At 43.0% G+C, this 11,624-nt stretch overlaps 1 protein-coding gene across 5 annotated transcripts in view; it reads right to left on the bottom strand.

Annotated features, from left to right (window-relative positions):
- The window catches only part of PARD3 (par-3 family cell polarity regulator), a 720,675-nt gene that overhangs the window by 618,454 nt on the left and 90,597 nt on the right, over window positions 1–11,624 (bottom strand). The gene's annotated exons all lie outside the window — the stretch shown is intronic.

The raw sequence follows: 11,624 nt of genomic DNA, 5'->3' as shown, positions 1-11,624 counted from the left end.
TTTTTTTTTTTTTTTTTTTTTTTTTTTTTTTTTTTTTGTTGAGACGGAGTCTCGCTCTATCACCCAGGCTGGAGTGCAGTGGCCGGATCTCAGCTCACTGCAAGCTCCACCTCCCGGGTTTAGGCCATTCTCCTGCCTCAGCCTCCTGAGTAGCTGGGACTACAGGCGCCCGCCACCTCGCCAGGCTAGATTTTTGTATTTTTTTAGTAGAGACGGGGTTTCACCGTGTTAGCCAGGATGGTCTCGATCTCCTGACCTCGTGATCCGCCCGTCTCGGCCTCCCAAAGTGCTGGGATTACAGGCGTGAGCCACCGCGCCCAGCCGAAAATATTTTTTAAAGCCAGTGCACTAAGACCTCAGCTTTTATCTCAGAACCCCATGGGTTCCAGACCAAGAGTACAGGAAATCAAATTGTTGTCCTGTGTGTCTATAGCTTGCAACAGGGAGGCTTTGATTACTGACCCTGGTTCCACACACTGTAAGATCAAAAAACCGTCTCCACATTTGAAAGAGATGTAAGGTGTATTCATAGGGATGGTGGCTCAACAAATCAAGCATACTGGAATCAAGGGGAGGGGGAAGGGAATGGAATGGAAAGGGAGGCTGATTCCCTTCCCCTGACTTACCGCTGATTTACTAGGCTACCTACTCTCATGAGTAACCTCTCACAGCTACGCAGCACAGGCCACAATCCTATGCTCTTGCCTTCTTTTATCTGCAGTGTGTGAAGGGACTCTTTTAAATAAATGAGCAAGTGTCCTAAGCTATGTCATCCAAAGATTGTCCTTTCCATGATCAAATCCTGTGACTGGGATCACTCAATAGCACTGTGATGTATTATTTTCAATGAGGTGCCTTTCTTAACTGACCAAATGCTGCCTTGTTTGGCCCCTAAATCAATAAAATGTTAAAATTTGTAAAAAAAAAAAAAAAAAAGAAAAGAAATCTTAGGACAAAGGTGAGGAGGTCAAAACATGCACAGTGCGGTCGGACACGGTGGCTCACACCTGTAATCCCAGCACTGTGGGAGGCCAAGGCCAGAGGATTGCTTGAACCCAGGAGTTCGAGACCAGTTTGGGCAACAAAGTGAGACCACGTCTCCGCAAAAGGCAAAATAATCAGCGAGGCATAGTGGTGCATGCCTGTAGTCGCAGCTACCGAGAGGTGGAGGCTATAGGATTGCTTGAGCCTAGGAGACCAAGGATGCAGTGAGTTGTGATCACACCACTATACTCCAGCCTGGGCAACACGACGGACTCTATCTCAAAAATAAAAATAAATTGGCCGGACACGGTGTCTCACGCCTGTAATCCCAGTACTTTTGGAGGCCGAGGCAGGTGGATCACCTGAGGTCAGGAGTTCGAGACCAGCCTGGCCAACATGGTGAAACCCTGTCTCTACTAAAAAATACAAAAATTACCCGGGCGTGGTGGCAGGTGCCTTAATCCCAGCTACTTGGGAGGCAGAGGCAGGAGAATCATTTGAAACCAGAAGGTGGAGGTTGCAGTGAGCCAAGATTGAGCTATTGCACTCAAGTGTGGGGGACGAGTGAGACTTCTCTCAAAAATAAATAAATAAATAAAGATTTTTAAAAATGCATGGTGTATTGGAACAACCAGGGAAAAAGCCTGGAAATAATACACTCCTTCAGAACTTGTGGTTTTGTCCTTATTCATCCTTTCTCCCTGCAAGATACTGATACGTTGAGTTGAGCCAGGCACATATAAGATCTCTGCTAGCGGTAGACTTGGGCACAGCTCTTTTTAGACCTCTATGGAAAAAGCTAGTGCTCGAAACCTAACCTTCATGTCATCATTAATTGTGATGTTTGTTCTAAACAACCTAAAGCAACGTAATACACCACCAACAGAAACAAATGTAAATCCAGAATTAGAGGTTTCAAGAGAAAAAAGCATTTCAAAAGACCCCAAATAAATTTCAGTTCTAAAATTTTAAGGATTATTTCATTTTCTTACATTCCCCCTCTACTTTTTTTAAGTTAAATCCCTTCTCATCCCTCCCATCTTGTTTAATATTAATAGTTACTTACTACATTCCTGACTGCAGTGCAGCAACACTTCCTGTTTATCAAAAGACTAAAACAAATAGCAGGTCAACAAGACTAGACAAGGAAAACACAAAACTCGTTTGACAACTGGGGCCAGAAACATGTTCGTATGCGAGCGAGAGAAACCACCACCTACCTTTTTAGCTGGACCTGTTCGACATCGTACAGCAAGCAGATTATTTCAATATAACCTTCAATCCATGCTCCTCTTGCCTTCTCCCCTCCAAAAAGACATTTAAAGCCAACCAGAGATTTGAGCAATAAATTTATGAACTTTTAAGTTCAAGATTTTCAACTTTCATATGACAATGTAGTGTGAATATTACCAATGTGATTTGATTAACAAAATGAGCACCTCCTCATATGTGACATATGGTACTAAAGCCCATTCTTGCTGAAAATCTAGGATGACAAACAACTCACAGGGCAAACCCCATGTGGTTAGGCGGGTGTCTGTTTTGATGCGAAGCCTCCAGTTTTGTTCCTGTCTAGGCCTGTCCCACAGCCATCTGACATTCCTGCAAAAACTTGTCTTTATTTTGGATGGACACACAAGCAACAGAATTGGCACTGAAATTTCAGCTTATGGTGCAGGGAATGTTAGGATACAATTTCCCCCTCAAGTAAATACTGAAACACTGACATGGGGGCTTATTTTGCTTTTTTACTTTTAAAAATTTGCATCCAGGCACAGTGGCTCATGCCTGTAATCCCAGTACTTTGGGAGGCCCAGGCAGGTGGATCGCCTGAGCATCAGGCGTTCGACACCATCCTGGTCACATGGCAAAACCCTGTCTCTATTAAAAATACAAAAAATTAGCCAGGTATGGTGGCAGATGCCTGTAATCCCAGCTATTTGAGAGGATAACTGCTTGATTCTCTGAGGCAGGAGAATTGCTTGAACCCAGGAGGCAGAGGTTGCAGTGAGCTGAGATCACACCACTGCACTACAGCCTGGGCAACAGACCAAGCCTCTGTCTCCCAAAAAAAAAAAAAAAAAAAAGCCTTGGAAATAATGCCATTGTGTACTATGTCAAGAATTCTAGCCAGGTGCAGTGGCTCAGGCCTATAATCCCAGCACTTTGGAAGGCTGAGGCGGGCGGATCACCTGAGGTCGGGAGTTCCGAGACCAGTCTGACCAACACGGAGAAATCTTGTCTCTACTAAAAATACAAAATTAGCCAGGCATGGGAGCGCATGCCTGTAATCCCAGCTACTTGGGACACTGAGGCAGGAGAATCACTTGAACTCGGGAGGCTGAGGTTGCGGTGAGCCCAGATCGCACCACTGCACTCTAGCCTAAGCAACAAGAGCGAAACTCTGTCTTGAAAAAAAAAAAAAAAATTCTCAACCCACCTAAAATAAGACATGATAAAGACCTAAAATAAGTCATGATAAAGACATCTGCCAGATGTCTCAATTAAAAGGCCCAATGTTATGATGAAGTAAAAGAAAACACTTTTCAGGCTGATTAGAGGACACCCGGCAGAACAATGAGCTGCATTATTCCAGAAAGGCAATAGAAATATCCTGAGAATGGTGACCCATTTGTTCTAAATCTATTATCAACTATTCAAAGTAACTTTGAAAAAGCTTACCTGAAGTAATACAATACAGAGGCAGAAACTGACTCGGTTATATATAAATCTTAAGCAATGTCACATTCCTTACAAAAACCAAGGGCAACCAAAAGAAATCAATTCCAGAACTGAAGAGACTGCATTCTAAAATTAACAGAATTTTAATCTTCAAATTAAGTTATTTCCTTCCTGTACCTCCATCCTGTCTTTGAAAAGAGTCAAACAATTGTGGAGTGAACAGGGCATAAAGTAAGCCATGTGAAAAGAAGAAAAACCACAGAGGCCAATGCCACAGGAATGCTGAAGCTGCACACACAGGGTGTGCCTGGGCAGCCAGCAAGCTGAGGGCAGGGAAGGAGTCTGACCCTCTCCTCCAACCCCATCGCCAGTGAAAAGGTGATACCCTGAGAGGGGCTCGAGAGCACTCCCCAAGAGGGCCTGGCATCCACAGTGACAAGCTGAGTGCGTGACCAGGGGGCTCAACTACTTGCAGGGTTCCCAGAGCAGCGAGACCCTGCTCTTCCACATTGCGAATCCCACACAATTCCTGGACAGGCACCTCCTGGAGCTGTAAGATTCCCAGCTCTCACCAATTACGATAAAAACAAAGATTCAGTTATCTGCTGGAAGATATAACTGAAACATTAAATACCACTGCTAATCTGGGTTATGTGAAAAATATATATTTTGGGGTTGCACCAATACCTTCAATTAAGCATGTACTAAATTATAACATATCATCTCTAACACTAGACAAACAATGGCTTTAATATTGTCTAAACAGGCCGGCTGCAGTGGCTCACACCTGTAATCCTAGAGCTTTGGGAGGCCAAGCCAGGCAGATCGCTTGAGTCCAGGAGTTCAAGGCCAGCCTAGGCAACATGGTGAAACCCCATCTCTTAAAAAAATAATTAAAAATACAAAAATTAGCCAGGTATGGCACCATGCACCTGTAGTCCCAGCTACTCCGGAGGCTAAGGTAGGAGGACCACCTGAGTCCAGGGAGTTCAAGGCTACAGTGAGCCATGATGGTGCCACTGCACTTCAGTCTGGTGATAAAGTGAGATCCTATCTCAAAATATATATTTTTTGAGACATATATATATATATACACACACACACACTATTGTTTTATGTATATATACAGACTGTTTGACTATCTGTCTATATACAGATTGTCTAAACAGAAACAAGTAAGATTTGCCCGTCACTGCACTGTCATTCACTCTTGCTATCTCCAGTGGTTATCACCTGCACAGAAAACAAATTATAGTTTACCTAGTCCAAGTTTTAATAACAAACTGGCTCGATGCTTCTGCACAAGGTCACTATAAACTATAATCATAGAAAACATCCATGTATGTCTTCTGAGAAATGAGGACTGAAGAACCAGCCTGGCCACTTAATCTCCTGTGACAGCAGGGTAAGGTCAGGCTTGTTGTTCAGCATGGTGCTCCCTGGGATCGTTCCGTCTCACACTCCAGGGCAGGACACTTTGGGCCTCACACTTCCTGTGCACACTTGCCCCACAATCTTCTTGCCTATGCTATGAAAGCTGTTGACAGCCTTCATCTCAAAAACATTTAACTTCATATTTTTTGCCTCCATTTAGAATATTACAAAGCATTTTGTAAGCCACCCTTCAAAACACAGTATCTTCTTTAAAAAGTGAGGCAGAAGGCAGGATATTAGTTTAATATTCCTTTTTGCCAAATACATATATTGAACATAATGAAATATTTACCAGTGTAACTGTCTGATATCTAAGATTTATTTCAAAATGATGGAATGGAAATAGTGCGAGGGTATAGAAGAAACAAGATTGGCCAAAAATGTGAATTGCTGAAGTTGGGTGACAGGAACATAGAGGTATGTTATTCTCTTAACTATAGCAGTATATTTGAAATTTTCCCTAATGAAAATAGATTTTTACAAAAATACACATATTGGCCAGACACAGTGGCTTATACCTTTAATCCTAGCAGTTCGGGAGGCTGAGGTGGGCAGATCACCTGAGCTCAGGAGTTCAAGACCAGCCTGGCCAACATGGCAAAACTCTGTCTCTACTAAAAATACAAAAATTTGCCAAGCATGATGGTACATGACTGTAATCCCAGCTACTTGGGAGGCAGAGGCAGGGCAACCAGTGAAGTGTAGACAAGGGTCCACCTAGGAGGTGGACCTAGGAGGACTGGGCAACAGAACAAGGCTCTGTCTGGGGGAAAAAAAAAAGAAAGAAATCATATATTGACTTGAAAGGGCAGAGGATGCCTTTGATTTACACGTATCCAATAAAGCCATACAAGAAAAAGGTCATCAATGATGGCTGAAACAACCAGAGAGACATATAGAAGCAAAGTCACTATGCTTATTTTGCATTTCTGGTTGCTTTTTTCCTTAAAGAAGCATAGTGCCCTTTGACTTCCGTTACCGACTCCCCAAATTTTAAGGTCAGTGTTCACCTCTGATAAGATCATAAACTTCTTTTAGCTTACATCACCAATTGTTACAAACTCTGTTTGAAAAACTAAAACAGATTAGTATCAATCAGATCATAGTAATTAATCTTGGCTTTATGTCATAAGACTTTTAAACTTCCCACTTTCCACAGCTAGTTCCCTGCTTGGGGAAAAAACCCAACCACTTCATAAATCTGGCATCATCCTAGTACACTGTGTTTTAAAATATGCTCACGTATTGATCACGGTGATGCAGCAGAGGAACTGCGGGCTTGACCACACCGCAGGGATGCAGGGCCAGGGATGGGGTGGCTTCTTTAGGGGCCATCTGTAATCACACTCTGGGCTCACAATGGAGGAGTGCCGCAGGCTGGGAGCTGGGCTCCTTTTACTTTCCAGTTCGAGTTCCCTTGTCTACACTTCACTGGTGGATCTGTTACTGATATTAAAACCCAAAGCCGCCAGCAGAGAGCACTCAACGAGCACAAGCTCAGTAATTCCTGCTCACTGCAGAGGGAAACCGGAGTACACAATCATTAAGGAAAGAACACATGCTTAATGGAAACTTCATACGGAGCAGAGGGGCCAGTATAATCCGAAATTCAAATAAACTCAAGTGTTCGTGAGAAAATAAGCCTGCAATCCTAAAGATTCTATGAGATGTATCCCATACTGTTTAATTATTTTTCTACATAATACTCTTAGGGTATTTTTTTTAAGTCAATGCAGTATGGTTGGAAACTGCATTGTGATCTATGGCTTCTCCATGTAATTAAAATAGTCTTGCAAGTCATGCCCATTTTTGAAAGCTATACAAGCACCTACTCTCTTGCAATGGTGAAGATAGCACAGTTATTTCCCTTCAGTTCTCTTACATAACTAAAGAGTTTTTTGTTTTGTTTATAAGCTCATACATTGGCTAGAAAAAATTATAAATTTGCTGGTACATTTCTAAACTTGCTAGTAAAAAAAATAAGCTATATATAAGAGGCTGCCCTGTTCAAATCCCAATAAAGTGTTTTAAATAATTTTATTATGATCACAGTAAACATAGCACATAGAAATAAAGGAAATACTATAGTGAATATATATAAGCTAAACTGGCTAGTTCTCATTAAACCCAGGAACTAGAAAACTGACCATGAAATATTTTTGTTTTTCTGCTTACTGTTATGTTGTATTATTAACTCAAGACAAAGGCAGGGGTGTAGGAGTGAAGAAGAGCTCTGGGGATAGATAAGTCAGCCAGGCTGTGCTACCACAGGCAGAAGCAGTCTGCAGGAAGAGCCCTGCACATCACACGGTCTACTGGATGCTGTAACCCAAGTGACAACGACAGAACTGTGGAGCAAATGCTGGAGCAGTAGAAATGCCAGAGCTTCTAAAATCAGCTCCGTGAGCTGATGAGTCACAAATATGAAGGAAGCATCAGCTCATACAGTACAAGCAATGGAGCTTAGGAATTAAGAGTGAAGACTGGACATAGCTGGAGCAAATGACTTAACCTCTCTCTGCCCCCATTTCCCTCATCTGAGAAATGTGAGTAACAGGAGTCCCTTACTCATAGAATTGTTAAAAGGATTAAATGAGTCAAAATTTTTTCTTCTTTTTTTTTTTTTTGAGATGGAGTCTCACTCTGTCGCCCAGGCTGGAGTGCAGTGGTGTGATCTTGGCTCACGGCAACCTCCAACTCCCAGGTTCAAGCGTTTCTCCTGCCTCAGTCAGCCTCCTGAGTAGCTGGGGTTACAGGCGCCTGCCACCACATCCGGCTAATTTTTTATTTTCAGTTGAGACAGGGTTTCACCATGTTGGACCAGGCTGGTCTCGAACTCCTGGCCTCTGGTGATCCATATGCCTCGGCCTCCCAAAGTGCTGGGATTCCAGGTGTGAGCCACCATGCCCAGCCGAGTCAAAACTTTTCAAGCTCTCCGAATAGCTCAAGGCATTCAGTCACTGCTCAGTAAGTATTCGTTGTCATTCTGATAAGCCAGGATTTTCACAACAGTCCCTACTTCCTCAACTGTGCAGACTAGTGTTATACATCGTTAAAATCTACCCTTGTGGGGCACAATATCTAGTGTCAATCTATCTCAAAAGGGAATGAGGGAATACATGGTGGTTCTCAATCCTGGCTATATCAGGAACACATGCGAGCTTTACTAACTACACAACACCCCAACCAAGACCAAGTGAATTAGAAACAAACTCAGATGACACAACGTCCAGCCAGCTTGGGGAGCTAACACCAGGATCGCAACCGAACAACAAAAGTTACTTTGCAAAAAGGCAGATACTTTACTACACCTAAAACGTTATTTGCTTGCTGTGGACTAGTTCTACTGTCTTAAGTGGAGGCATTTGTGTGTTGTTGTTTTTCAAATCCCACGTTCTCAGTCACATAACTGCAGTATCTAAGCATACATGTCTTTACAATGTCATTTGGTTAACATTCTTTCCAGCCTTAAGGGAGTGTAAAGGTAATCGATTAAATTAGCACCACAAGGATTTCTGCCTAACATGTCTTTTAACCATCAACAGATGTCATATAACTTCCTAAAGCTCTTGGTTATAACTATTTTTATACTTAGAACAAATCAAGTTAATGTTTTACTAAAACAAAAGCTTTGGCCGGGCACAGTGGTTCATGCCTGTAACCCCAGCACTTTGGGAGGTGGGCGAATCACCTAAGGTCAGTAGTTCGAGACCAGCCTGGTCAACATGGTGAAACCGTGTCTCTATTAAAAACACAAAAAATTAGCTGGGCACAGTGGCTCATGCCTGTAATCGCAGCAGTTGGGAGGCCGAGGCGGGTGGATCACCTGAGGTCAGGAGTTTGAGACGAGCCTGGGCAACATGGTGAAACCCCATCTCTACTAAAAGCACACCCATAATCCCAGCTACTCAGGAGGCTGAGGCAAGAGAATTGCTTGAACCCGGAAGGCAGAGTTTGCAATGAGCCAAGATCGTGCCACTGAACTCCAGCCTAGGCAACATAGTGAGACCCTGTCTCAAAACACACACACACACACACACACACACACACACACACAAATTAGCCGCGTGTGGTGGTGGGCACCCGTAGTCCCAGCTACTCAGGAGGCTGAGGCTGAGCAGAATTGCTTGAACTTGGGAGGTGGAGGCTGCAGTGAGCCAAGATCGCGCCACAGCACTCCAGCCTGGGTGGCAAGAGTGAAACTCCACCTCAAAAAACAAAAACGGGGGGAAGGGGGTCTTTTCTGTCTCATATGTACAGGAAAGGCCAGCATTACATCTTTATACTTTCTCCTCTCTGAGCACAGACCTCTGAACTTCTCCTCTGACCACAGAGCCCTCTATATTGGGCAACTTTCCACCCTTTTCTGTGGACAGGGAATCAAGTTCAGTCTCTGCTTTGCTAATAACCAGCTGGGTGAGCTCAGACGAATAAAACTCTGCCCATTCCCCAACCTGTAAAATAAAGGGGAAGTACAGGATCTACAGACACCACTGCTCTTACCATTACACTATACAAAGAGCCCACAAAGCATCCATGCCCTCTGCACCCTGTGTGGTGGGGGATTCCATCCTTCCAATATGTCATGAGCCTATGGGAGCCAAGTGGGTAAATGAGGGGCAGGATGAGTGGGTGCCTACAAGCCTGAGAGCATGAACCCTATCTAAGGAACAGCTGCCACCAGTGGCATACAAACTTGCTCTGGCCCAGGCTCCCCAGGTCTCAGGAAGCACTGCACGTTCCCACGTTTTATGCAGCATCTTCTCAATTTCTCAGGCTGGCCATGACAGACATGACATGACATGACAGACAACAGCAATGTGTTCCAGCCTCCTCCCTGCTGGCAAGGCAAGCCTCATAGGACCCAAAGTCCATCAGTCCTTCCAGACTGCAGACACCTCAAAGCACAGAGAACTACCACCTCGTACTCTGTAGTCAAAATTTATTTCACTAAAGCAAGTCTGAGCACAGCAACAAGAGAGACTGCTGTGTTTATTTTTTTTTGAACAACAGCAACAACAAAAAAAACCAGTCCAAGTTTATATACATAATGATGTATAGGCACTTTGAAGCCTTTAAGGTTTTCTTTCTGCTCCCGGTCTCTCCTCTCTCCATTTCCAATAATATACACTGTTGCCAGAATAACATTCCTCCAGCCCTGTTATGAAACCCACGCCTGTTGGAGAATGAAAAGCAGGTTTCCCTTCTGCAGGTGACACAAGTATGCGACCCCCTCCCTCCACCACACACACACACATACACACACACTACTTCCATCCAACCCCTCCAGACTCAACCATTACCACATACTGGGCACAGCCCTTTTCAGCACCCAATATCTGACAAGCAACGTTCAACAATGTCAACCCGGAAACACTACAAGATCCTTGCAATGCATTCTGGATCGACAAGTAGGTATATTAAGTCTAATTTATTAGACTTTAGGCATTCTGAGGCTTCCCAGTATGTATGATGAATCTGTAGGCAAGAAAAACACAGAGTAAAAGCCCTTCATTCTCTATTTTCCTATCTAGTTAAGAATTTACCAAATTTACCAGTTTTAGACACAGTTTTTAGAAACACAGTTTTTAGAAAACACTCAAATTTAGGTTCTTGAACATTTGACAAAATTATATACTGCTTGAAATACATACAAATACACTTCAGGAAGCCTATACATTAAATAGCAAATAAAATATCTAAAGGATTCTGACACTAAATGTCATTTCTGAACATTTTTGTAATTTAGAAAAATAGTCACATTAGTAGCCAGCTAGTCCCACATCTTGAATACTTTCACTGAATTGCAATGATGTAGCAGCACTTCAGGCAAAAAAAGTACCAAACCTCTCTTCAACCCTGAAATGTGCCCTAACAGATAAATAATAAAAATGGAAAATATGCACCTTAAAGTACTCTCCACTTTAAACTGACACACTTGTGCTTGTCCTAATGCTGCTAACCAGTTTACAGTAAATATGTCACATTGTTGTCTATTTCTAAGTGCTCCCAATTTGGATGAAGTCATCCCAAGCAGCAGTAAAAGGCTTTTATTGCCCAGCAGAATACAACCATTTCTGTACTTGTCTTTTGTTTCTCATTACCTAGATGTAGCAATCAAAAAGTCCAAATTTACAGGAGGTACATTAGTTTTTAAAATGGTTTCTCATATTTAATGTAATATTCTAGATTTCATATCAGGCAAAATTCTCAAGTTATCCTCATGCAGCCATGCACTGCATAACATTTCAGTCAACAACGGACTGTAGTCCCATAAGACTGTAATGCCGTATTTCACTGTACCTTTTCTAGGTTCCGATATGTTTGGAAACAACTATGGATCACTCTGTTCTAATTGGCTGCAGTATTCAGGACAGTAACATGCTGTACAGGTTTGCAGTCCAGGAGCAAAAAGTTAGACCACACAGCCTAAGTGTGCAGTAGGCTCTGCAACCTAGGTTTGTGTAAGTTCACCCTATGATGCTCGCACAACAAAACTGCCTAACAACTCATTTCACAGAATG

This window comes from Piliocolobus tephrosceles, chromosome 9 (assembly GCF_002776525.5).
Source record: "Piliocolobus tephrosceles isolate RC106 chromosome 9, ASM277652v3, whole genome shotgun sequence".
Classification (NCBI taxonomy): Eukaryota; Metazoa; Chordata; class Mammalia; order Primates; family Cercopithecidae; genus Piliocolobus; species Piliocolobus tephrosceles.
Note: the sequence above shows the minus strand (reverse complement) of the source record. Positions and strands in the feature narration are given on the sequence as shown.